The sequence below is a fragment of the Peromyscus eremicus genome, unplaced genomic scaffold, assembly GCF_949786415.1.
Source record: "Peromyscus eremicus unplaced genomic scaffold, PerEre_H2_v1 PerEre#2#unplaced_621, whole genome shotgun sequence".
Classification (NCBI taxonomy): Eukaryota; Metazoa; Chordata; class Mammalia; order Rodentia; family Cricetidae; genus Peromyscus; species Peromyscus eremicus.
The window spans coordinates 145085-173043 of record NW_026734857.1 but is presented as its reverse complement, the minus strand read 5'-3'; the positions used below and the strand labels follow the sequence as shown (position 1 = coordinate 173043).

The 27959-nt window shown below is 45.8% G+C and overlaps 1 long non-coding RNA gene and 1 pseudogene across 1 annotated transcript; both read left to right on the top strand.

Annotated features, from left to right (window-relative positions):
* Positions 1 to 10559: 10559 nt before the first annotated feature.
* LOC131901903 (uncharacterized) lies at positions 10560 to 16308 on the top strand. The gene is made up of 2 exons (XR_009376935.1): positions 10560 to 10897; positions 16173 to 16308. It is a non-coding gene; the product is annotated as an uncharacterized LOC131901903 (long non-coding RNA).
* Positions 16309 to 16557: 249 nt separating this feature from the next.
* LOC131901901 (NOP protein chaperone 1-like) lies at positions 16558 to 26106 on the top strand (annotated as a pseudogene).
* Positions 26107 to 27959: the final 1853 nt, after the last annotated feature.

The following is a 27959-nucleotide window of genomic DNA, read 5'->3' as shown; positions in this document are numbered from 1 at the left end:
GCCAAGCCTTCTGCAGGAATGTTACTGTGGAGATAGCTTCTCCAGAGAACTTTTGTTCACTAGGAAATCAGAAGGGGACAATTTGAGTTGCTTTGGGTAGACTGAGTTTAAATGTCACTAAAGTCAAAATGTTGAATATGTGTTTGAATGATGAGCCTGGAACTGAAAAATCTTCAAAACACTAGAGAGTGATCTGCTGAGCTCAACTCCCAGAACAGAGATGCAGCCTGAGACAGAGTAAAAGTAACCTTTAAGAGGGCAGGTACTGGCACTTACCTGTGAAGTCATGACTTCTAAACTTTAGAGAAGGCCTGAGCAGAATTGAGGGAGCGCTGAGACTCATGGGATCAGATACTGGGAAGAAGCCATTTTGTTCACCCTATTAAGATGCCATTGTAATTGAGAAGGGAGCTGAGGAGTAAATGCTTATTCAAAGACAGATTCTTGAGCTTCCCCCTGAGATGTCTATGAATAGCTCTGATACCCACTCAGTCTAGAACTACAGTGTGCAGCAAGGGAAACGGACAGCTCACTTGGCCCAATGATTCCCTCACAAATGTCAGGACCTGAGCCAGGATACCCAGAACCCAAGTAAAAAGCTGGGCATGGAGTTGGAGGGGTGGCCCAGTAGTTAAGAGCACTTGGTCCTCTTGGAGAGGTCCTGATTTGATTCCCAGCATCCACATGGCAGCTCACAACTGTAACTCCAGTTCCAGGGGATCTAATGCCCTGTTGCAGCCTCCTTGAGCACTGTGCACACAATGGTACACATACATACATGCTCACAAAATGTTCAGACACATAGAATCACATTAAGGAAATCTTTGTTTTTTTTCCCCCTTCTTTAAAAGAAAGCTGGACATCTGTAGCATGCACTTCTAATTCCAGTGAGAGGGAGGTAGAGATAGGTAGATTACTGAAAGCTCAATAGGCAGGTGGTTTAGCCTACTTGGCAAAGTCCCAAGCCAATGTGAGACTCTGACTCATACAAAAAGTGGAAGGTTCCCAAGATATGTCACCTGAGGCTGTACTCTGACCTCCGCATGCACACATGTGCACACACACAAAGAACCAGTGTGAACTACCTGAGAGTGATCCCACAGTCTGTATACAATACCCCCAAAGCAAAAGCATTAGGGAGTGCTATCACTCAAATGTCACACAGCCCATGCAGCAAAGGACCCAAGCTTTCTGCCCCCATTATCACTACTATTCCTGGGTATTTGAATGAAAAAAAAAAGAGGAAGAAATAAAAAAGGAAAGACATGACTGCTCCTAGATATGATGAGCATAGCCAGAGGCAGGGACATGTAGGAGAGTCCAGAGTGAACATCACCAAACTGAGCTGGTCCATGTGCAGAGAAGGGAGAGAGGAGAGGAACCTCTGACCAAGAAGAGGGGTGGCCTGGGTCAAGAGACTAGCCAAGAGAGTATAGTACAGACCAAAGGGCCAGGTAACCAAAATGGCTTGATTATACTTACAGTCCCTGGGCTGGAGAAGTTTAGGGTAAGGGGCGGGGTTTTGGCTAAGGATGGAAAGAGAGAGAGGGAGAGGAATAAAGGTTGTTTTGCTTACTGTCTAGGCTCTACAGGACTATCTGGGGCTAGGTAAGTGCAGGCAGTGTTTGAGCAGTTTAAGAAGCTGGACTGCCTGGAGCTAGATGCTTTGGAGCCACCTGAGAGGTAGATTCCAAGGGAACACCTGGGGCTGACAAGTTGCTGGAGCAGTGGGCAGTTGATTTGAAATCTACTGGGACAGGTAGACCACGGAGAGATGGTAAAGTTAAGGAGTTTAGGGGAAATATTTTATCTTGCATGTACATTTGAAACTTTTGGACCTATGGTCCTGGCAGTTGGGAGAGGGGAGTTCCAAGACCAGGGAAAGATCCTACCCTCAAGAATAGGCAGTAGGTGAGTCTGTTGATTGACAAGAGTACTTACCTAGAGTCCGTTTGACTGTGAGGGATGGATCCACATTGACTCCCTGAAGCTTATTTGAGAGCCAAAGTTACATTTTAAGTTTTAATTACTATGCCTTAGAGATCCATGGAACGAAAATGTCTCTGATTTGCAAGCCCCTTGCCCAAGGTTAGATAGTTCCTGAAATGCTGGCAGCTGTTGTTTATGGGAGATAACAAGCCACATGTTTTCACTCCCCTAAACAAGTTTGTTTGACCCATCTGCACCGGATGAGCTTGATCACATGTGGTGAGAAGTACATAGGAAAGAAATACATCAGGATGTACACTTGCCCCTGATTGGACCTAATGGAAAGTGCAATGAATTACGGATTTTCCTTCTTAAGCCCTTGCCCTACTTGATTCTGGGCCATTTTCTGGGTACCTGGGTATGGACTTGCCCAGAGCTTATCTACCTGCCCAGTATTTAATTAAAGCTTGCTTCAAATTTGGCTTTCAACTGTGGTAGTGGGCTTATTCTTCATTGGTGGGATTAACACACGAACTTTTTGAAGTTTAAAAAGAGATAAAAGTTTTAGATATGTTAACATTACCACTGTTTGTAATCTGTACTAAAATCCACATTGTAGAAAAGGCAGTAGACTCATCATGCCTTTGAGTTATAGGAGAAACTCAGGGACCCCAAAATGATTCTGGGTTAAAAGTATTAACACTCAGCTGGGCAGTGGTGGTGCACGCCTTTAATCCGAGCACTTGGGAGGCAGAGCCAGGCAGATCTCTGTGAGTTCAAGGCCAGCCTGGGCTACCAAGTGAATCCCAGGAAAGGCGCAAAGCTACACAGAGAAACCCTGTCTCGAAAAACCAAAAAAAAAAAAGTATTAACACTCGTTCCAGATGGCTGAATATATAGATTAGACAGAGATGTTTTTAGCACAATGAGAAGCACTTTTAAGTCTATATACTTCTAAGACAACCAAAGGAAATTTAAAATCTTGGGCTTGTGACTGTGATAATAGTAGCCAGTGCTTATCAGAGTTAGACAACAACTCATCAGAGCTTCATTGATTAATGTTAAATCTCTAAAACGTTTAAGTCTTAATATAACAATAGCATAGAGAGGGAAAGAAATCTGAAACGTGTTTTTATTTTTTTGCATTTCTTACCTGGAATTCAGAGATCCACCTGCCACTGCCTCCTGAGTGCTGGGATTAAAGGCATGCACTACCACTGCAGGCTAAATCACTTTCTTTTTTTTTTTTTTCCGGTTTTTCGAGGCAGGGTTTCTCTGTGTAGTTTTGCGCCTTTCCTGGAACTCACTTTGTAGCCCAGGCTGGCCTTGAACTCACAGAGATCCACCTGGCTCTGCCTCCCGAGTGCTGGGATTAAAGGCGTGCGCCACCACCGCCCGGCTAAATCACTTTCTTACAACTCGTATGAACTTTAAGCTTTTTTTCCCATCCAACCATTTACCATGAGACACAGGCAGTTGGTTACTGAGAGCGGTCATTGCAAAGCAAGTTCCTTTAAATAAAGGAATAGTAAAAAGTTACTTTGAAACCTGTTTTGTGGGTTTATTTCTTTTCAGGAGTCTGTTAGCAAGGTAAACTGTCCTTCTCTGCTGGAGACCTAGTAATAACTCTAGTAATAACTACACCTGAGGGAGGTGTAGCCTTGAGGGAGGGGCTGGTTGCTTGCTGCTGCTAGTACAGTCAGTCAATATCATCAGAGACCTGAGAAGAATAAATTATAGCAGGAGGTATAATTAAAATGTATCAATTAAAAATTGACAGAAACTTCCCCATTATGGAGGTTGCTCTAGGCTCCTGTTGTCTCCATGGCTAGGCAGTGGTGTTGGGTCTTCAGCCCCGATATGGGACAGCATTTAATCTTCAGCCACCACACAGCAGCAGGCCTTCCACGGTCAGACCCAGGTCTGAGAGATTTTCCTGTAGAGGAGGAATGTGGGGGACTGACCTTTGACCAGGCTGAGTAGGACAATCACCCTGAAAGTGTCTCTATAATAGGAAGCTTTTTCTTTAACATTTTAAAACATATTCTGCAGCACTCTGAAGAGTTTGAGGACCACTATCTATTAAGTATACCTGAGTTTAGGCTTAACCTTGAAAACACATACAGAAAACTAAATAAAGCTTGCTACTAAATGAATTACATAATAGTTTGTAAGTTTGTAGCTTTCATAAGATTACAGATTTACAGACTTATCTCTGTAAGTTTGAGCCTTAAAATTTTGAGTTGAAGATTTAAACCATAAATACAGCCCATAGAGAGACTGGGGACTTTTACAGTATACTATTATAGAATATCATAGTTTCCTACATGACTTAGTTTATCCAAATAGCTAAAGCTTAACAGAGTGAACAAAGACAAAGAAGCTAGGCAAACATTACTGTGAACCTGAGTAGACCCTAGGAATGTATAAATCTTATTTACCAAATATATCTTATTTATCGAACGTATGCTGTTACTTATATAACTATTGTAGAAGTCTGTTGTTGAACAGTTAGCAAAGATGTAAGTAGTTAGGTGTAAATCTCTAAGCCAATTTTTGTTATTCTGAGTAGATCTTTATAGCTTTAAAATTTTATCATCATACAAAAATCCATACTGGTCTAAAATATTTTAGAGGTCTGTTCTTTCCTTAGTCTGAAGGGAGAGACAATGATAAGCAGAGGGCTCAGTAAAACTGGGAAGTTTTGTAATTGTTACTTTATACCATGTTGCCATCTTAAGATGGTGACGTCACATGGCATGCACTTTTTTTTGTAGAGGGCAGAAAGGCCTTGTACTCATAGAGAAGCACTAAGAGAACCAAGAATGTTAATCATGCAGGAGTGTCTCCTCAATGGAGGAGATAAAATCAAATACCTCCATTCCATCCGGAAAGCTGAGAGTGGAGGTTGTTAATGACCTGGTGATCTTTTTACTATCTGAAGGGACAGCCCCCACCCAAATTCCCCAGAATGATTATTCCCTATGACTCTTCCCTCCCTAGACCATTATCCATCCTTAGGGGAGATGTCAAACACTCTTTATGGCTGGATGACCTCTATGCTATCCTCAGAGACCACACTAGATTCTAGGTCTTTTAACTAAGAAACCCACCCTCATGTCGTATGTACTTTGTAAAAAGAGTTTCTGTGTAGTCACATCTTAAGCTTTATTGTACACCTGGAATTGGAATTATGGGAATTTTGTTAGCTGGAGACCCTTTTCCAAATTATATTATGTTTAAATATACCTACAATAAACCATCTGGTGTTAGGCTTCCTGAAATCTGATCCAAGTTGATGAAGTCAATCTGCACAGGGTTTTCATTCTTATCTCTTTGAGCAGTTCACTTCCCTGTCTGACACCTGCAGGGATCCCCTCACTCTTTAACCTTAGTAAAGATGGCTGACAGTCACATGGTTGCTTCCATATTGATGAGGTCATCAGCCAAGATGCAGGAGAACCACATGGTTGCTATTTAAAAACATGCATTTTCCTAAACAAGAGTAGAATCTAAGTTACATACACAGGATATTCTAAACAAGAGTTGAATCACATATATACTCATGTATAGATTTTTATTTTATTTATTTATTTATTTTTTGGTTTTTCGAGACAGAGTTTCTCTGTAGCTTTAGAGCCTGTCCTGGACTAGCTCTGTAGTCCAGGCTAGCCTCGAACTCACAGAGATTCACCTGCCTCTGCCTCCCGAGTGCTGGGATTACAGGCATGCACCACCACCGCCCAGCCAGATTTTTTAATTATAAGCCTTTTGTTATAAGTTTAAATCCAAATTTTGTGACAGATTTTATAGATTTTTAAATCAGACCCCAAAGAACTTACAAATCCTAAGATAGAGTTTACAGCATAGTCTTAAGAGATCTTTTGATGTTGGGTTGTGGTTGTGCTTGCCTTTAGTTCCAGCACTCAGGAGGCAGAGGCAGGCAATCTCTGTGAGGCTAATCTGGTCTACATAGTGGGTGACAGGACAGCAGAGAAACCCTGTCTCAAACAAACAAACAAACAAACAAACAGAGTAGGAAGTAGAACCTTAGAGATAAGAGACTTGGAAACGTAGAGCAGAGCAAGTTTAGATATAAAAATTTGGGATCATTTGTTTGTGCAGTGGCAGTTGTTACGATTTGTGAGAATTCAGAAATCAAGTGTGCCAGTTTTTGGCCATTGACCTATACAGAGGCCAAGCTGTAGTAATAAAACCTGCGTGGAGGAAGTAAGTGGAGGGAATTTCTATAAGCTCCAACAGGGTGCTGAGAGCAGAAGCTGGGGCGGGGGGGGGGAGTAGGGGTTTTGGGTGGGTGCCAGGAGGGATTACGGAACAGACAGAGCAGGCAGCTCCCAGGGGTTGGAGGAAACTTTAGGAGGGAGCTGAGAACAGAAGTTTAGGGCTGCAGTTTCTAGAAGGAAGAGATAAGGAAACTCACAATGTATAGACCCAGGAAGGCTCACAAGAGAGAAAGATCAGGTAGAGTGGGAGGAAGGAAGGAAAAGGGTCCCAGGCTTCTGAAAGCTGGACTGCAGCTTCCTAGGGAAGAGATGAAGTGGATAAAGTGTCATTGAGACAAGAATTTCCATGGGGCATCTCCAAGCAGAATGGGAAACTCGTCAGATTGAAGAATGTTCCAAATCATAGAGGAAAGGCCTTGTCTTTGTTATTGGAGCCCAGTGTGGGCAAGAGGAGCTTCCTGACACTGTAGTAACAGTAAACAAATTCAGGTAGGGGTGACACTTATCCAGAAGAGGAGAGGGGAGAGAGCAGGAGAAAAGGGAGATGTACACATGGGTGCAGCAGGCCAGAGGAGAAACATGTACAGAGTGTAGAGGTGCCCATGTGGAGGGCACAGCAGGCCAGAGTCCGGAGAGACACTTACAAGGAGTAGACTAAAGGCAAATGGTTAGAAAAAAGGTGGAAGGATGTAATCAGAGGCTTTTGTCTGTCCCATTCAGTCCCACAGCCACTTTTAAGTAATCACTCAGAGGCTTATATTACTTATAAATGCTTGGCCAGTGGCTCAGGCTTATTACTAGCTAGCTCTTACATTTAAATTAACCCATTTCTATTAATCTATGTATCGCCACATGGCCCATGGCTTACCAGTTCTTTCACATCTTGCTTTTTAGGTGGCTCGAAGTGTCTGCCATAACTCCACCCTTCTTCATCTCTGTCTTCAGTTTGAATGTACCGCCTAAACTTATTCTGCCTTGCCATTGGCCAAACAGCTTTATTTATCAACCAATGAGAGTAACACATATTTACAGTACGCAGAAAGACATCCCACAGCAGAAGGAAGCAGTAGCTGAAGAATCAGGCTCTAGAATTTGGAATCCAATCTTATGGGTGGCAGAAGCCAGCAGAAACAATTGATCCATATATACCCTAGGAGAGTCAGATCCGCAGCTTGGTTCAGAATGGCTGAGCTCCCTGGAAGGGAACTCATTTATGACATTCCCCCAGGTTTCAGCACCAGATGAATGAGAAAAAGAGGAAAAAGAAGGAGGAGGAGAAGAAGAAGAAGAAGAAGAAGAAATAAAAAAGGAAGGACATGGCTGCTCCTAGGTATGTTGGAGGAGAAGTTTATTATAGATATGTGGGACAGCATAGTCAGAGGCAGGGACATCTGGGAGAGTCCAGAGTGGACATGGCTAGACTGAGCTAGGCCTCTTGAAGACAGGGGAAAGGAGCTGCTGACCTCAATGGTGGCCTGAGCCAAGAGGGTAAAAGGTAGACAAAAGGGCCAAGTAACCCAAATGGCTGGATTATATAGTGAAGGGCAGCTGGGGGAAAGGCAGTTTAGGGTAGGGAGAGTATGCCAGCCATACCCTGTAACAGGTAGGGACTAAGGGATGCTGGGAGAAGCTGGTGGCTAGCATCTGCTTTGATATGCTAATGGGCACCTCAGCCATTTGTCCAGGTTTGGGACCTAACAGTATTCACACAAGTAGGTTTTACAAGACTCCTGTGTGCCAAACACATGTGCTGTGGGATGTTCTATATGGCAAATGTGTTGCTAATTAGTCGATAAATAAAACACTGATTGGCCATTGGCTAGGCAGGAAGTGTAGGCGAGACAAGGAGGAGAATAAAGCTGGGAAGTGGAAGGCTGGGTCAGAGAGACACTGCCAGCCACCAGGATGAGAAACAGCTTGTGAAGATGCCGGTAAGCCACGAGCCATGTGGCAAAGTATAGATTAAAGGAAATGGATTAATTTAAGCTGTAAGAACAGTTAGTAAGAAGCCTGCCACGGCCATACAGTTTGTAACCAATATAAGTCTTTGTGTTTACTTGATTGGGTCTGAGGCTGTGGGACTGGCAGGTGAGAGAGATTTGCCTTGACCATGGGCCAGGCAAGAAAACTCTAGCTACAGACATGTCATCATTCATCCATCTACAAATACTTATTAAATACTTAATTAAATGTGAATCCCCATCCTCTGCTGTGGGACTACAGCTCTGGTTTCATTCATGGAAAAATAAATGAGTGTCTATCTCACAGGATTCGTGTTCAAACATTACAAAATATTTACCTGTGGGATGGCCAGTAAAGGTACTTGTCACCCAGCCCAACAACCTGAGTTCAGTCCCCAGGACACACTTGGTAGAAAGAGAGAACAAACATCCTGCAAGTCGTCCTCTGACTCCACATATGTTCTGTGGCACATGCACACACATGCACACACATCCACACACATGCACACACATGCACACACATCCACACACATGCACACACATCCACACACATGCACACACATGCACACACATCCACACACATACACACACATCCACACACATCTGCACACATCCACACACAATATATATAATGAAAATTTTGCCGGGCGGTGGTGGTGCATGCCTTTAATCCCAGCAATTGGGAGGCAGAGGTAGGTGGATCTTTGTGAGTTCGGGCCAGCCTGGTCTACAGTGCGAGATCCAGGAAAGGCCAAAGCTACACAGAGAAACCCTGTCTCAAAAAAAAAATTTAAGTATATCTAGCCATATGGTGAGAATTACTAAGAAAGCAGAGTTAAAAGTTTTGGGCCAGGTGTGGTGGCAGACATCTTTAATCCCAGCACTTAGGAGGCAGAGGCAAGTAGATCTCTGTAAGTTCAAGACCAGCCTGGACTATAGAGTGAGTTCCAGGACTACAGAGAGAGACCTTGTCACCTTTCTACCCCCAAAAGAAGAGTTTCAGAGTGGGGATGGGGAGGCCATAGAAGGAGAGGCTTTGTTTTATTTGGAGTAAACATCCTCCTCAATTATAATAAAATCAGAGAAAATTTCATAGCTTGAGCAGAAAGAAATAGGAAAGCAGTTATGATATGTAGGGGAAACACGGCAAACACAGATGTCCTGAGACAGAAATGAATGTGTTGTATTCAGGAGACATCAATAGGCTGGGATGTACCTGAGAGGGTACAATCATTGCCTGGCATACAAATGGCATGGGGGTGGGCTGGGGGTAGAAACAGAAACGGGTGCAATCCTGTGTCTAGAATGAAGAGAAAGAACCCCTGAAAGGATCTGAGTATCAGCCCACTGTAAGTTTGGTTTCAGTGGGATTGTGGGGAGAACAAGGACAGACCACCCCTAAGACAGTTCCTCATAAATCCAGGTGAGGGGTATGGTGGCCCAGCCCAGCCCTGGGCGTCAAACTGGAAACAGTAAGAAGGTGCTGGGCTCTGGACATGCCTGTTTGGAAGTAGAGGTAAAAGGCAAGATTTGCTCATGGAAATGTGGGAAAGGAGACAAAAGGATCAACTGGAAGAATGGATCTCTATCATGTAGATGGATATGGGGGTTCATGAGAGCCATGGGACAGCCATGTCCAACAGTAGTAGTCTTGCAGTAGAGGTGCTGTTTTGAGTCATACTTCATGAACGATAAGTTGAGGCTTTACTCTCAGACTCCACATCCATGAAACAGATAACCCCCAGAGTTTGGAATTGAGGTGTAGAGCACTAACAGAACACTTGCTTTTGGGGGCTTTTTTCCCAGTACCCCCAAAAAGCAATGATAAACACTCCGAGTTTACCAATGCCTTGATATCAGAGAAGACAGACAGTTTAACACAGGATACAACACCTGAATCTATGAAGCCAGGGGACATTTGAGGGGCCATAGTTTACAGAGCAGAAGCATCTTCTGAAGTTTGGAGGTGTTTATGGAGTCAATACAGGACATGATGTAAGGGGACATAATAATAGATTGAAATGGGAAGGATCAATAGTCAAGGGGAAAATTTTTTGGAATGGGGTTGAGAAAGGAAGGAAAGGGGCTAGAGAGATGGCGTGGGGGTAAAGCAGTTGCTATCAAGCCTGAGAACATGAGTTCAACTCCCCCAGAACCCACACAAAGCTGCGAGATGAGAGATGAGAAAGGTGAACTCCCAGAAGCTCCCAGTGCAGCTAGTCCTTCATCCATCCGCAGAGGTGAACAAGTGACCTTTTCTCAAATAAGCTGGAAGGTGAGACCCAACACCAAGGTTGTCTTTTGACATCTACCATGTGTCGGGACGTACCCATGCTTGCATTCACACACAGACACAAATGGATGCACACACACCAAGGGAAAAGCAAAAAGAACTACTGCTGTGGGGGCGGGACATCCGGAATGACCAGAGGTGTTTCTGTTTGACAGCTGAGTCTCTTGGTGATGGACCCTTAACTGGGCTTTTCTCCCATGAGCACATGGATCATGGTCTGAGATGTCCCTGCCCCCAGTGTCTTTAGAAGGTGCTCTGCCCTGTGCACTCATTAGGTTTCTATCAACCTTGACCACTGAGTTCTTGCCTCCAGGCTTTAAGCTTCTTGTTCTTTTTAACTAGGAAGATGCCCTGATCTACACTCACCAGACAGATCGAGCCTCTTTGTTTCCACAGCAGCCATTGAATAATACTTAAACAGCATGCAAACCACCAACTCATGAAGCTTTCCACCTCTCAGAGTCCGTCAGGTATGTTATTACCTCATATTTGCTTGACGTTGCCAACCCTAAGTGAATTTTCCATAATTATCCACTTGAAACGAATGAATGAACTCATCTGGAAGTTCTTCTGTTGATGGTGCTTTTACTTACATTTTGGTTTGGATTCTGGTTCTACTCCTAGTGGAATAATTCATTAATTTTTAAAAAAAAGAGCTAGGTAGCTCCAGCTGGCCTCAAACTTGAAATCCTTCAGCTTCAGTCCTCAAGTGTTCTGGATTACAGGCTTACACCACTGTGCTGGATGTTATTTATTTAATTTCGAGTTTAATCATAGGATGCTGGAGAGACGGCTTAGTGGTTAAGAGTACTGGCTGCTCTCGCAGAGGACACAGGTTCAACTCCCAGTACTCACACAGTGGCTCACGGCTGCTTAACTCCAGTTCCAGAGAATCTGATGCCCTGTTCTGAGGGACACATGACAAACAGACATACTTGCAGACAAAACATTCATATAATATAAATGAAGATATTTAGTTTTTAAAAAAAGCATTTAACTGCATACTACATGCTTTAAGCTGCCTTGGTTGAGTTTTTGCTAGGACACAGACTTTCTGTAATCACCCTGCTTCTCGGTAGCTGGCATTGCAAACCTGTGCCACCAGGCCCAGCTCCTCTGGCTTATCTTCAAAAATATGTGAAATATGGGGACTGAAGAGGGGGCTCAGCAGTTAAAGACACAAGGCATATTGCTTTTCCAGAGCACCTGAGTTCATTTCCTGGCACCCACATGGTGTAACGCCCACAACCACCTGTAACTCCAGCTCTAGGGGACTCAACACTCTCTTCTTGCCTCTGGGGACACTACAGTGATGTGCACACATCCACATAGTACACCCACATATACATGTAATTAAAAATAAAACCTTACAAAAAATCCTAATAAAGAAGCCAGAGCTGGGTGGTGGTGGCACACACCTTCAATCCCAGCACTCAGGAGGCAGAGGCAGGCAGATCTCTGTGAGTTTGAGGCCAGCCTGGTCTACAGACTGAGTTCCAGGACAGCAGGACAGCCAAGGCTATATAGAGAAACCCTATCTCAGGAAAAGGGGAAAAAAAAGCCAGACCTGGTGACACAGGCCCATGTCCCAGCAACTCAGGAGACTGATTCATGAGGATTACAAGGCTTGCCTAGGCTAGATAATGAATTAAGGCTAGCCTGGAATCTCTATCTTTAAACTAAAAGTTTTATTTTAAAAAGCAATAAAGAAGCTGGACAATGGTGGCACACACTTGGGAGGCAGAGGCAGGGGAATCTCTGTGTTCAAGACCAACCTGGTCTACAGAGTAAGTTCTAGGACAGCCAGAGCTACAGAGGGAATCCCTGTTTCCAGAAAAACAAACAAACAAACAAAACAAAACAAAACAAACAAACAAAGAAGAGAAAGAGATGGGACTGGAAAGATAACTCACTAGGTAAGAGCACTAGCTATTCTTGCAGAGGACCCAGGTTCAATTCCCAGTATCCACATGACAGCTCACAACTGTAAGTAAACCCCAGTTCCAGGAGATATGGCTCCCTCTTTTGGCCTCCAGGACATCATGCACACATGGAGTGCACTTACATGCAGGCAAAACATTAATACACATAAAGATAAAATCTTAAAAAAAATCCAAGTGTGGTGGAGCAGGCCTTTAAAGCCCAATATTCAGGAGGCAGAGGCTAGTATATATCTGTGAGTTCAAGGCCAGCTTGGTCTACACTGTGGTTTAACTAAATCTCAATTGTTCGATTTTACCAAAAAGACTTGGGAACCAGACACTGGAGTGAATATCTGCTAGCTCAGAGGCAGAGTGGGTACCCAGATGACCCTCCTCTGCTGATGTCCCAGAAAAAAAGGCCTTTCTCCTACGCCATCTCTAACAAAACACTTCAAACTGAATGTCCTTCCCTTCTACTTCCTGTGGGTCTATGTGTCCTCCCGACTCTCTCTTATTCTCTATGGTTTTTTTTTTCCTGCAAACTGGTTGCTTGCTCTGCCTCTTGACCTATGGGTTGACTTTATTTAAGCCTGTTTACAATATTCAAGCAGAAAGCTCTTGGATTAAAGGTGTATTCTAGAGCTGAGCCACACCAAAACTAGAAACAGGTTTTTCTAGTAAATAATACAATGTTGGGGTTCTCAGTGTGATAAAATATACTCAACACTACATAGTGAGTTCAAGGCTAGCCAGGGCAACACAATGAGACACTGTCTCAAAAAAAATTCCTGGGTTGAATTCCTAGTGCACCCCCATCAAAAAGAAAAAAGAGGGAAAATGCACCCATTTGGAATCTGCATAGTAGGTATACAATCATTGCTTTTACAATTTATCTATAAAAGTAATTATAGCAAAACAAGAAGAAGAAGAATGGAAGAATAGAGACTTAGCAGGTGCTCTGTACTCTGCTGAATTCCTGCAAGCAAAGAGGTACAAAGATGTAACTGCCCACAGCAGGTCTCCATAAGCCATCTCTGGCCTTATCCCTTCCAAGTTCTTGGCTAAATAAATCTGAAGTTCATATCCACTGTGTAGTGTTCTGTTTGGGCCATTTCAAAGGGAGTAGCAGATATGATGACCACGTGAAGGTATTTATTTTCTGATAATGGAGACCTCTCTGACCTGGATAGGGCCTGTAACTGGGAGGGCCTATACCTGCTTGTAATCATCATGTGTAAACTTGCAAAACATTCTCAACAGGAAATAGATCAAAAGAGATTGCAGCTGTAGGATGAGGAAAGGAAACAGTACAAGCTGTACACAGTTTGCCAACCGGGAAAACAAGCGTGTCAGCTGGTCCTCTCCTTCAGCCGGTCCTCTCCCACAGCTCAACTCTTGTATGTGCCCCGCTCCAGCTCACGTCTGCTGTGTTGTCTTGATCAGTCCAGAGTCACAGGAACAGTCTTTTCTGCCAATTAAAGAATTAAAGGACAGGAAAGGAATGTTCCTGAAACCTTGGGAATCCCAGCAGAGCTGTTACAGAATATCTGAGAAATCGGGGACCTTCCTCAGGGTTCTTAGTTTTGTTGGTAAAATCATTTAAGAATGGACACCAACAGAAGCTGGGGGACAATTTATTAGGTTTAAAAGGAAAACTCCAGGTGAACTCCCAAGCTTGAAAGGAGAAGGAAAATGGAGAAGAGAAGGAACAAACCCCATGTTGCCTGAGATAAGGCCTCACGGAGGTCAGTCACACAGTGGCACGGAGCCACATGCCCTGGAGGGGAGCTTTGCAAATCCTCTGGTCAGCATCTGAAAAAAAAAAAAGAAAAAAAAAAAGAAATAGGCCTCAGAAAGGCAGGCTGGCTTGAGGGCACCACAAGGCAGCTCAGCTAGTGGAGACATGTTAGGGGGTGGGAATTCTGGACAGGAAAAGCAAAATACCTTAAGATGAACCAGTCTTCCTAGTGGTGGTCTGCTAGCCAAGTCCTCACCTACCCCAGTGGATTAACTCTTTAAAGAGGAGACAAGGGCATGTCTCTAGTCCCTCAGCCAGTTTGGGGGCATTCCTGTACTTGTGTGTGTCTGTGTATGGTGTGTGGGAGCTCAGATGTGGCCCAAGACAAATGTTCAAGTGATTGGTTGCAGTTTTGTCGTGAGGAAGGACTATGACAAATAATTTCAGGCTAAAGATGTCATCCAAAATAGGATGCAAGAAATGAACAACGAAAATTTTCCCACTTTTGAGAAGAAAAGAAATATATATTCAAGCCTTTTTATTCCTCCCGAGACAGGGTTTCTCCATGTAGTTTTGGTGCTCGTCCTGGGTCTTGCTCTGTAGACCAGGCTGGCCTTGAACTCATAGAGACCCACCTGGCTGTGCCTCCTGAGTGCTGAGATTAAAGGTGTGTGCCACCACTGCTCAGCATATTCAAGCCCTTTGATCATACTTTAATTGTGTTATTTGGGCTGGTTGATAGCTCAGCAGGTAAAGGTGTCTATAGTTTTTTGATTTGTAGGATCAACAAAGTGGAAGGAAAGAACTGATTCTCTCAAGTTGTCCTGGCTTCTACACCCATGCCATGCGCCCAACCCCCGTCCCCAACACACAGTTTTTTGAGACACAGATTTACCCTGCCGCTCCAGTTGGTTTAGCTCTTGCTATGTGGACCAGGCTGGCCTTGAACTCACAAAGACTCACCTGCCTCTCAGCCTTCTGAGTGCTGGAATTAAAGGAGTGTGCCATTACGATTGAAGTAACTTTTACATATTCACTGCAGCTCCTTGTTCACAGCAGGCACGAGGTGGAACTCAAATATCTAAGATTAAAAAAAAAATGTGCTGTTGAACTAGCCCTGGTACAAAGCCCGTCTGTCTGTAATCTCAACACTTTGGGATTGTTTGAGGATAACCTGGAGTTCAACATTATAGTCTGGGAGATATATATATATATATATATATATATATATATATATATATATATCCTGTCCTCCCAAACAAATCCCTTTCCCCACAAAGAATATGTGGTACATAATTCAATGACATATTATTCAACATCAAAATAGAAAGAATCCTTTCCAGTAAACCTTGAAGGTTTTATTTTCAGTGAAATAAAAGTCACAAAAACAAGTGGTTTATGATTCTGTTTATATGGAAAGAGAAGGCAGAACCTGGGTACCAGGGTCAGGAAAAAAGGAGGAATCAGGTTTGCTGTTCAATGGGTCTAGTTTCAGCTTTTTAAAAAATTGTCTGGCCAGGCAGTGGTGGCGCACGCCTTTAATCCCAGCACTCGGGAGGCAGAGCTAGGCGGATTTCTGTGAGTTCGAGGCCAGCCTGGTCTCCAAAGCGAGTTCCAGGAAAGGCGCAAAGCTACACAGAGAAACTCTGTCACGAAAAACCAAAAAAAAAAAAAAAATTGTTTGTTTTGGTGCTGGAGACCAAACTCAGGTCCCCCCCCCCTTACACACTTTACCATTTAACTACCACCTGGGACAATCTTTTAGGATTTTAGATGAAAAATGTTTGGAAGGCTTGTTGCATAGCAATGTAAACAGTACTCATAATGCTGAATTTTGTGTTTACAATTCAATAGTAAATTTAACAGGGTCTGGTAGTCCAGGTCTGTGAAGCAAACTATTTAGGAGGCTGCCCAACCTTGACTACCAGCCCAATCTGAGTAACTCTGTGAAGCTTCATTTAACAAATAATTTAAATCAAGCATGGTGGTGGGTGCCGGTAGATATAAGTACACACTGAAGCAGGAAAATGGTTAGTTTGACGCCCACCTGGGCCAGTATGATAAAATAATTTTTTTTTTCTTAAGAACAGCATAGAGCAGCTGGGTATGGTGGCTCCCACCTATAATCCTGGCCATTTGAGGGACTGAAGCAGGATTGCCACAACTCAAGACCACAGAAATCTCCGCAGACAACAACAAAAATAAAATAACAAAGGCCTCACACTGCGTTCATCGGCTTGAATTTGTTTTACCAAACCAAGCCCTGTTGACGCTTTTCCAACAATAACAATAACAAGGGAGATCCCCGGCGGGGGAGGAACAGGCCCCCATGTGTGCTTCCGCAGCGCTCCGCCCACGCTGTGTGCTCCCCCCACCCCCGCTTCCGGCTCCGCCTGCCCGAGGCTCCAGCCCCGCCTCCTGCACGAGCTTCCGCCCTGTCCCCCCCATTGTCGCCGCCCACCCCCGAGTTTCCGCCAATTGCCGCCTTGGCCCCGCCCCCCGCCCCCGCGCCTCCGTCCATCCAGGTTCACGTCTCTCGTGCTGTCTTGCAAGCATGGAGCTCCACGGCGAACGCGTGTCCGGCCCCACAGCTTCGTCGTCTTCTGGAGACTGCTCGCAGGTCACGGTGTCCAGGGAGCTGCTGACCGCGGGGAGCGAGGGTTCGAGAGGTGAGCGGCGGCTGAGACAGGGCTGGGCTGGCGGGGCCGGGACGCTGCGGGGGAACCGGGGACTAGCAGAGCCCAGGACGCTGCGGGGGGACCGGGGACGGGCAGAGCCCAGGACGCTGCGGGGGGACCAGGGACTAGCCGGGCCCAGGACGCTGCGGGGGGACCGGGGACTGGCAGAGCCCAGGATGCTGCGGGGGGACCAGGGACTGGCAGAGCCCAGGACGCTGTGGGGGGACCGGGGACTGGCAGAGCCCAGGACGCTGCGGGGGAGCCGGGGGCTAGCAGAGCCCGGGATGCTGAGGGGGGGGACCGGGGACTAGCAGAGCCCAGGACACTGCAGGGAGACCGGGGACTAGCAGAGCCCAGGACGCTGCAGGGAGACCGGGGACTGGCAGAGCCCAGGACGCTGCGGGGGGGACCGGGGACGCTGCGGGGGGACCGGGGACTAGCAAGCCCAGGACGCTGCGGGGGGACCGGTGACTGGCAGAGCCCAGGACGCTGCGGGGAGACAGGGGACTAGCAGAGCCCAGGACGCTGCGGGTGGACCGGGGACTAGCCGGGCCTAGGAAGCTGCGGGGGGGACCGGGGACTAGCAGAGCCCAGGACGCTGCGGGGGGGACCAGGGACTGGCTGAGCCCAGGACGCTGTGGGGGGCACCGGTGACGTTGCGGGGGGGGGAACTGGGAGCTAGCAGAGCCAAGGACTCTTCGGGGGGACCGGGGGCTCGCAGAGCCTGGGACGCTGCGGGGGGGGGGGGCGGAACCTGGCTGGGGTACCGGGGACGCTGCAGAGCTCAGGTGGCTTCGGTGGGGGGGCGGGGCGGGAAGCTGAGGAGCCCGGGAAGCTGTGGGGGACCGGGGATGCTGCAGGGTCGAGCACATTGGTGGTGGTGGGGAATACCGCGAAGCTTGGACGCGGGGGTCGAGGATATGACTGTGCCTGCCTGAGGCGGGGCAGTTCTTAGGGAACTCTACAGGGAGGACCGGGACTGGCCCGCCCGGGATGGTAGGTAACAGATGAATACGATTTTTAATAATTTTTGCCTTAGGCACTCACTTCCTTAGTGTCACCTTGGTGGAAGGAGACTTGTGTGCGGGCAATCCACTCAGCATTTCAGATAGTGTGATACAGAAGAGAAAAGCGTGGGAGTTCGAGGCCAGGACAGCCAGAGTTATATAATACAGTGACACCCTGTCTCGAAAACAAAAAGAAAATTTGTAGGTTGAAATCCTTACTCAGTGGGGCTTTTGTGAAAGTTGCTTTCTCTGGTCCTCTGTTTCCACATTTTGATTCAAACAGGTGAGACTGCCCATAGAATTTCAATGAATAGAATGCATAAAAGTTCTTGGGCCTGCTTACTGAGTATCGTGGACATGATTTAAGAATCCAGTGTATCTGAAGGAGTTCCAATACCGATTGCTAAAGCTTGTGTAGTGGCAGTGTCAGGAATTTACAAACTCAGGCCTCACCGCATCCCCGACGCCTGCGGAGGTATCCTGATGACCCCGTTCTATGATGAAACTGGCATGGTGTTACACAGATAACTGGACACTGGCAGGAAAGCAGCAAAGCTGGATATTGACTCCAAGCTCTGGCTTTCCTCCGAACTTGACACTAATCAAACCGCTAGGCTTTCAGGAGAGTTCGGAGGCTCTTGGGTCATCTCTGCATTGGGAGTGACAGGCTTTTTGATTTAGAAAGTGAAGAGATTTTCTGTGTGTGAAAAGAAGAGTGGGCAAAGGCTTGAGTTGTCAGTGTCCTGTTCCAAAGCTCTCTGGGTAAGCGGGACAGGTGCGAGCAAGCACAAAATTCTCCAGGGGTGTTTTTGTTTAGATTGACGCTTTCTCGCAGACAAGTATGTTCTGTAAAAGAAGAAACGTGCTCAGTGTGGTTCAGTTTGCCCAGTTCTGCATAGCTTGTAACTTTTTGGTTCTATTTTGTGATCACAGGTATGTAGAGGGGAAGCTGTTCTCTCAGTCCATGTGGTTAGTGGGTGGAACTAAGGTCTTCAGGTTTGGGAGGCAAGCCCCTGAGTCCGTTGAGTCCTCTTTGTTGGCCCAATTTCTGACTTTTTTTTTGAGACAGGATTTTTCCGTGTAGTCCTAGCTGTTCTGGAACTTGTTCTGTAAACCAGGCTGTTGTTGAGCTCAGAAATCGCCTGCCTCTGCCTATTAAAGGCACGTGTCATCACCTCTTGCCATTTCTGACTTTAAACTCTGTGAGACTATCATTGCAGGTCCATGTTCTGTTAACTTCATTATTTAAACTTTTTATTTATTTAATGCCTGGTGCCTGAAGAAGTCCCACAGTGTCTGATCCTTTGGAACAGGAGTTACAGACGAATATGAGCCACCATGTGGGTGCTGGGAATCAAACCCTGGTGTTCTGCAAGAGCAGCTGCTGTGAGACATTTTATTTACTATGTGGCCCTGGCTGGCCTGGAGCTCAGAGACCCACCTGCCTGTCTTCTGAGTGCCAGAATTAAAGATCTGCTCCACAGTGCCAGCTTATTAGTATTACTACTATTATTTATTATATCCCCCCCCCAGGGTTTCTCTGTGTAGCTTTGCACCTTTCCTGGAACTCACTCTGTAGTCCAGGCTGGCTTCGGACTTGCAGAGATCCGCCTGGCTCTGCCTCCCTGAGTGCTGGGATTAAAGGCGTGAGCCACCACCGCCCCGGCTTACTATTATTAATCTAGAAGGTGGAATCAGATGTACATTTGTTACAGATGAGTGATGGAGATGAGTGAGACGGACTGAACAGAGGAGGGGAGATGGTTGTACATGAAGAATCAAAATGTTGTAGAAGAGTGTTTGCTCCTTCTCCCTCAAGGTATCGAATGGTCCAGACTGAAGACAGTCACAGGAGCTGTTGCTGATGTCCCCCTCTCACTGTTCTGCAGGGCTGAGGGTCATCCCAGCACTGAGTTGCAGTGTACTTATGATGTAAATTGTGTGTGTGTTTTCAGGTATCTGGGACCAATTGCTCATCAGCTCTAAGCCTCATTCCAAGAAGACTTCTGCTCTTCAAACAGTTAGGATGCAGAGGAGCCCTTGTAAGTACTACCTTTCCACTCTAGGGGGCGCTCCTCCAATTTCGGCTAATTAGTCCTTTATTTGATGGAATAGTCTGTCTTCATGGCTTATATCAAACTGTAGAGTCAAATACAGCAAGTCTAATATTGTGTAAGTCATTGTCTGAAGAAATAGGATTTTTCGTCTTGATCCCCTGCCTGCACTTTTTTCAGAATACATTTTTTTTTCTTTAAACCGAAAATAATGTTGCTGGCTGAGTGAGATGTCCCACATCTGCAGTTGGAAGGCTGAGGCTGGAGAATTGCAACATGTTGGAGATCAGCTTGGGCAGTTATCAAGACTTCACGTGTTTGAAAAAAGCATTTATTGTTCATGTTTTGGAATATTAAGTTTGTTTATGGAGAACACCACTATTGGTTAACTGTTGTACAAGTCTATGTAGCATAGAAGTGGCCTCAGAATTGAAGCATTCCCTCCTAAATTAAAACATTTCCTTAAATAGTGTAAAGAGACTTTTAAGATAACAAAGGAAACTGGGCAATGGTGGTGCACGCCTTTAACCTCAGCACTTAGGGAATAGAGGCAGGCAGATCTCTTGAGTTTGAGGGCAGCCTGGACTACAGATAGAGTTCCAGGCCAACAAGGGCTACTCAAAGAAACCCTGTCTTGAAAAAAACAAAAGAAAAAAAAAAGGATATAGACAGTAAACAAGCTTCTGGAAGTAAATTTGCAGGAATCCCAAGACCCCTTCCCTAAGGATTACATCCACAGTAATAGTTAGTGAAGCCTAGCTGCTTGTGACTCCTGCAGGGAGCTGCAGGGAGGCAGCTTTTATGAGTTGTCACTCTTGTTGCTCTGAGTAAGCCCAGTAAACTCACTGGCTCACTACGTTGCTTTTTGGGGGGAATCTTTGCTTTAGTCTGTTGTTAGAGCCCTGTCTAGGGTGAACACATGTTAGTTCATGTCTTCTAAAGGCTAAACTAGAACTCACTATGTAGCTCAGGCTGGCCTTGAACTCATTGTGACCCTGCTGCCTCAGCCTCTTGAGTTGTGGGATTGCAAGCATCAGTTGTACCCCTCACAGCTTTATATGGTAAATCTTGTTAACAATACAAACTAACAGAGCCAGCCCCCTTCATTAATCACACGATAATATTGCTGAATTGCACGCTGATAAATGTGCTCCTCGTTGAGACTGTCGAAATAGCCTTCATAAAGTCATCAGTGTCTGTGTAAAGGCCCTTCCCCTTTATTTTCAGAAGTCCAGTCAAGATCTTTCTGTCTCTGCCTTCCCAGTGCTCGATGCAGTAATGTGCCTTGTTTTTTGGTGGTGGTGTTACAACTTGAACTTAGAACTTTCGCCAGGCTATGCACGCACTCTCGTGCTGAGCTGTATTCCCAGCCATTTCTGTATTTCTTTTGTTTTTCAAGACTAAGTTTCTCTGTGTAGCTTTGGCTGATCTGGAACTTCTGTAGACCAGGCTGGTCTCAAACTCACAGAGACCTGCCTGCCTCTGCCTCCCAAGTGTTGGGATTAAAGGCGTGTGCAGCCATTGTCCAGGAGAATTTTTCTGTTTTGAGACAGGGTCTCTCTTAAGTTGCTTAGGCTGGCCCCAAACTCCCCCTGTAGCCCAGGCAGGCCACGAAGTTGAGATCTTGCCTTGTACCAAGTAGCTGTGATGTATGTGCTTTCACTAAAAGGCCTAGCTATTTATGTATTTATCTGTTTGTTTTAGAGGCAGGGTCTCACATAGTCTAGGTTGGTCTCAAACTTCACTGTGTATCTGAGAGTGATCCTGCCTCCAGATTTTCCCACCTCTCCCAATTCTAGGATTACAGTTACTGCTGCCACGCCTAGCTTTAGTTACTCTTTTTTTCTCTGCTCCTGGACAGTCTCCCCGTGCTTATCCCTGGCTGGTCTAGGACATTCTGTATAGATCATGCTAGCCTCTAACACACAGATACTCGTGTTTCTGCCTACACTGGTGTGTGCCACCACACCTGGCAGTTATTTACTCTAGGAGACTGCTCAGGCTAAGAGTGCTTGTTAAGAAAACACGAACAGAATTCAAACCCTTAGAACCCACTTCATGTGGCCACGCTATAACCCCTATGGTGTTGGGGGCAGAGACTCTGTTAAAGGACTTTTAAATTGACCTCTGAAACTTTTCAAGCCAGTCCTCCATCATCTGCATTGCTCTCTCAGCGTTCTTCCAGACTCCCACAGAACAGGTCGCCAAACTTTGAATACTTAATGGTTTTAACAGCCCAGAGTTCCAAAGTTTTTCCACAATCCTAAAAACGCATGGTGTGGTCTGTCACAGCAATACCTCACTATTGTGGTACCAGTTTCTGTTCTAGTTAGGGTTTCTGTTGCTGTGGTAGAACACCATGACCACAGCAACTTGGGGAGGAAAGGTTTATTTGGCTTACACTTCCGTATTACTGTTCATTGCTGAGGGAAGTCAGGGCAGGAACCTGGAGGCAGGAGCTGATACAGAGGCCATGGAGGGGTGTTGTTTACTGGCTTGCTCATCCTGCTTTCTTACAGAACCCAGGATGGCACCATCCACATGGGCTGGGCCCTCCCCCACTGATCACTCACTGAGAAAATGTCCTGCAGCCGGGTCTTGCAGAGGCATTTTCTCAGTTGAGGGTCCCTCCTCTCAGATGACTAGCTGGCGTGGAGTTGACTAAACTAGCCAGGATGGTGGTGAAATTGGATGCATTAAATAGAATTCTGAATTGCAAATTGAGTGAAAGCTCAGATTGCCTAAAGAGAAAACCAGGAAAACTTGGCTCATTTTTGGGATGACAGAACCCAGTCAGAAACTGCAAGTTCATCTGGATCCAGATGCCTGCAGTCCTCACCTGCGGCCTGTCTCTCAGCTCTGCTTTCTTGGTGTTGGAGTGATCTAAAGATGGCTATTCCACAGCTGTGGAGAGTTGGCTGCTTTATGAGACGTTCCAGACCCACATTCATCACTTACTTGGTTTTTTTCTCTTTCGCTCCCAAGTTGACCACTTCCTGGCTTGGCTAGAACACCCTGTTAGCTTAAGCCACAAGGCAGATTCTGGTGGGCATGACTACAGAATACATAGGCTTGTTCAGGATAAGAGAGACAGTAATGACCCAAGCTCAAAAGGAAGGGCAGGGCACGGTCTGTGCAGGATGATGGGAAGTTGGAAGCCAGTTGTGAATTAGCCTGGGCTACATAGCAAGCCTGTTTCCAAAAAGAAGATGGCTGGTGTTGACACTTGCAGGTGAAGGTGGGTAGATGTTGGGCAGGTGACACACCTTCCAGGTAACTGAAATAGTAAAAAGTAGAAGTGGGACCCCATTAGTAACCTTGACAGCCTTACTGTAAAGACCATTAGGTCATTCTGCCTTTTTTTTCCCAGTCACCTTGTTGAATGCCAGCCTTGTAGAATTTTATGCTTTTCAGGATGGAAGAGAAACACAAAACATTTGAGTAATAATTGCTGAATTGTGTGATCTTTTTGCTTTGGGAGTTTCAAATAGAGACTGAGAGTATAACTGATTGGCAGAGCCCCTGGCCTAGCAAAAGTAAGGCCCTGGTTCAATCCCCAGCAATCTCCCCTTACCCCCCCACCACCACCACCTAAGGCAGTTGAGAAGCAAACGGATGTTAAGAGTTGATGGATTGGTCTGGAGAGATGGCTCAGTGGTTAAGAGCACTGACTGCTCTTCCAGAGGACCGAGGTTCATTTCCCAGCACCCACATGGCAGCTCACAGCTGTCTGTAACTCCAAGATCTGACACCCTCACATAGACGTATCTGGAGGCAAAACACCAGTGCAAATAAAATAAAAATAAATTATTAAAAAAGTGGGTGGATTTATTGTTGCTCTGCTCTGAAGTGTTCGACTGGGAGTTGTGGAGTCTGGGATTTACTAACACGTCTGCATGCTGTGTTTGTGCTCCACAGTGTTAGACCAGGTTCAGGCCTTCCTCCCACAGATGGCCCAGGCAAATGAAAAGCTATGAAAGGAAATGGCGGCTGCTCCAGCTGATTGCTTCAATATTGAGAATATTGATGGGACATCCGGAAACATCATACAGATGGTAACTGTGCCCTATTTCTGTTTCATGGGATGGAGTTAGTGTGCTTGTCACCAAAACGGGAAAGAGTGATACTTCGTAATTTTGTTCTAAAATAAAATGTTATTTTAAAGTTTGTGAACACCTTCACACAGGCAAGATGGTGGAATGTACTTGGGAGTTGCACAGTCATGTTACCCTGTTACTTGCACAGTCACATTACTGTGTTACTTGCTGTTCAGTGCTGAGCACAGCTGTTGACGTTAACAAAGAAGCAGGGCTTTGTACAGTGACGGCCACTAACCCTTTTTTAAGGGAAGGGCTATATATTTGGCTCAGAGTTCAAGGGGACCATTTTTTTCATGGTGGGAAGTTGTGCGTGAGGCTCCGTCTGGTGGCAGAAGCTCGTGGCATGCTACAATTTCATTTTCTATTCAATACTTTTTCCCTCTTTTTGTCACTTTGAAAGTATAGAAACCATTCTTAGTTGAAGAGCTGAACAAAATTAGGTAGCAGGCAGGATTTAGCCTGCTGGTTATAATTTGCTGGCCCTTGCTCAGAAATGTAAATCCCATTAAGGCAAGAATTGTGGAGTGTTTTTGAGGGAGTGGGTTGGGGGGCAGCCCTTACCTGTGGCCCAGGTTGGCCTCATTGTCAGTCCTGCTTATCCCCACTGCTGGGGTTACAGGTTGGGATTGTAGATGTGTCACTTAAGTCTGAAGTGTCCAGTGTCGTGCCTGACTCCAGGCCAGTGGTTCTCAACCTGTGGGTCTCGACCTGCCTATTGGAAAACACAGATACTACATTATGATTGTAACAGCAAAATTCCATTTATGAAGTAGCAGTGAAAATAGTTTCCTGTCTGGGGGTCACTACAGCATGAAGAACTGTGTTAAAGGGTCATAGCATTAGGAAGGTTGAGAACCACTGCTGTAGTCCATTTTTGAGAGAATGCTGTTGGCTGTGTACTAGGCAAGAGGAGCCTCCTTTTGTTTTTTACTTTCATGTGTGTTGTTGTTTCACCTGCATGTATGTCTGTGTGAGGGTGTCATATCCTCTGGAGTTACAGGCAGATTTGAGCCACTGTGTGGTTGCTAGGAATTGAACCCAGGTCCTCTGAAAGAGCAGCCAGTAAACTTAACTGCTGAGTCATCTCTCCTGCCCAGGGAAAGCATTTTTAAAGGCATAAGTAAAATCAATCTTTCAAACTTCTCTTACGATGTATTCTGGCACCTGAGAACATGGACGTGCCATTTATAATTAAGCACACAGCCCAATCTGCGCTCTAGAATTTATAATGGATATTGATAGCTTCCTCTGCTGCTTTTATTTAAGAATTACTATTTTTTGTGTGCACGTCAGTGTGTCCGGCACCTATGTGGGTGGGTGCCCGTGGGGGCCAGCAGAACCAGAAGAACGTTAGATTTCCTGAAGCTGGAGTTGAGGTGTTAGGAGCCACTTGGTTGGTCATGGGTGCTGGGAACTGAACTGGGGTCCTGTGGACAAGCACCTCGACCCACCGAGCCTTCCCTGGGGCCAGCTGTACTCCTTTATCTTTTCTGGTTTCTTGAGACAGGGTTTCTCTGTGCAGTTTTGGTGCCTGGCCTGGATCTCGCTCTGTAGACCAGGCTGGCCTCGAACTCACAGAGATCGGCCTGCCTCTGCCTCCTGAGTGCTGGGATTAGGGTGTGCGCCACCACCGCCCGGCACTAGCTGTTGCTTTACTACAACATGTTACAGAACTGCCCTGAAGTAGATTTCTCAACCTGACACTTCTTACAGGATGTGGCCTTATTTGAGATGAACCGGTCAGATTCAAAAGAAGAGGACAGCTCAGAAGAGAGCTCACAGGACGGCTCTGAGGACAGCTCAGAGTCTGAAGATGAAGACTGCATCCCCTCTGAAGTCACCATAGACACCATAAAGCTTCCGAATGCAGAAGGTGGCAGAGGCAAGATTGAAGTTTTAGACAGTCCGGCAAGTAAAAAAAAGAAGCAGTGAGATAGGCCAGTGAAAAGAGGCAGGTCCTCCCTACCTGCGACTGGGGGAAGGTGGTTCTGGGGTGATGGGTCCAGGGTCCCTGTGATGCTCTTTCAGTGTCAAAAAGAAAAATTTGCAAGTCTGGGTGTGTTCTAAATAGGAAGTGTTCCGATCTTGACTACAGAGAGGGCAGCGCCCTTGAGTACTGAGAAGGGAAATAGGGAAGAAATAACTTTTGATTGGTTGGTTACATGAGGCATTTGCCTAAGTTGACATGGCCTGAACAGTGTGGCCTGTGACTCAGTGAAGCCCATCTACACTAAAATCTGGCTACTAGTTAGAACATTCCCGCTTCCAAATTGAGGGTTTTGGTTTTGATTTGTTTCTGTACCAAGGCAGATTGTAGTTTGTTATATAGGAACTGGGATTAGAGACCAGCCCAGGATAATGGCCCCTGCCATTTAAGGTATGATGGTGGCTAGATTTTGTTTGTTTTGTTTTTGTTTTTGTTTTTCGAGACAGGGTTTCTCTGTGTAGCTTTGGTGCCTGTCTTGGAACTCACTTGGTAGCCCAGGCTGGCCTCAAACTCCAGAGATCTGCCTGGCTCTGCCTCCCGAGTGCTGGGATTAAAGGCGTGAGCCACCACTGCCCGGCGATGGTGGCTAGATTTTATTAAAGGAAACCAAAATTGCCTTTTAAAGATTTGTAAATGGACAGCATTCAGATCCTGTAAAGGCATACTGAGCTCTTGCTGTAAAGAGGTTTAGTGTTTACAAGTCTCTGTGTGCTGCTATATGTATATGAATTCATGTAAACATTGTCTTCAAATTGTGATGGTACCGACAGCCCAAAGAATGACTAACTAAGCTTACAGAGTGGTGGGTGACGTGGGTAGCTGTTCTGACTCACCAGTCCTGATTGTGTTTTGTCAGAGCTAGCAAGTGCCAGAGGTGGGAGAACGAACCATCCCTCCAGGAGGCTACTTGAGTATAGGAGCATGCCCATTACCTGGAGGACATGGTAACAGCTCTCTCACTTCCTGGTGGTTTGACATTCCATGTGTTGATGCTTACATCCTTGCCTCCTCTGAGCCAGGGTCTCTAAAGACAGGTTATGAGGCCTGGACCCAGTTTCCCACTTTCCAGCTCTGTCTGCACCTTCTTTCCATAGTCCTGAGTCTTAGAAAGAGGTATTATGCTCATCTTCCCCCCTGAGAACTGAGCCATTGGGCTGCTATGCCAAAACAAGAGGAAAGACTACAGCCATGGATGCATACTCTTTAAGTGATACAGGCAGTCAGAAGGGCACATACCCCCATGGTAGTGACCTAAGCCAGTGGTCAAAAACATCTTGCACATCTGTGCAAGTATCACATCTTAACTGGGTTTTCTGGTATCCAGTGTCCACACACAGATCCCTAGCACAGCTGTGCATATACCCAGAGCCAGTCTGTAGCCTGTTTTTCCAATATCCAGGTTTCTTGGTTTAAGAAGCATCTGTGTAGGTGTGGTTTGGAACTTGAAAATAAACTTAGCCAGGGCTTTGCTTAGATTGCTGACAATAGAGCTCCTGCCTAATGACTAAATACAGAAAGTTGGTATTCCTGTGACAAAGACAGTGGCTTCACATCTTGGTGAGTGCCAAGCTGCAAGACCACAGCTGAGGCATAAAAGAGTAAAGCATTTTTATTACCATGTACAGGAGAACAAAGGTTATATATTGTTCTCACACTGGACATGCTCCCCAACAAAGAAACAGTGGGCACTTTATTTGGGAAGCCTTCATGTAATAATAAAGGGAAGGCATGTTGGAGACTGATGCACTCCCTCCTGAGCATACTCAGTTAGGTCATAGCTCAAAGAGGAAAGGTGGCAAATGGGAACATCCTGAGGGACAGCCTACATCGTGAATGAAGATGAGATGGTTGGGGAAGGTTCTTGGGTGTTCTTAGGTTTGCATAACGAACACTCGATGGGTGGTTAGTGGCTGCTTTGGGATAACAGCTAGGTTATAGATAGGAGTTGGCTGACAGCTCAGAGGGACTTGGAGGAGTGGCTGTAGATGTATCCCCTTGTACAGGAGTAGAAAGCCCTGTAAATGTGGTTTGCTTTACCTGTAGTAC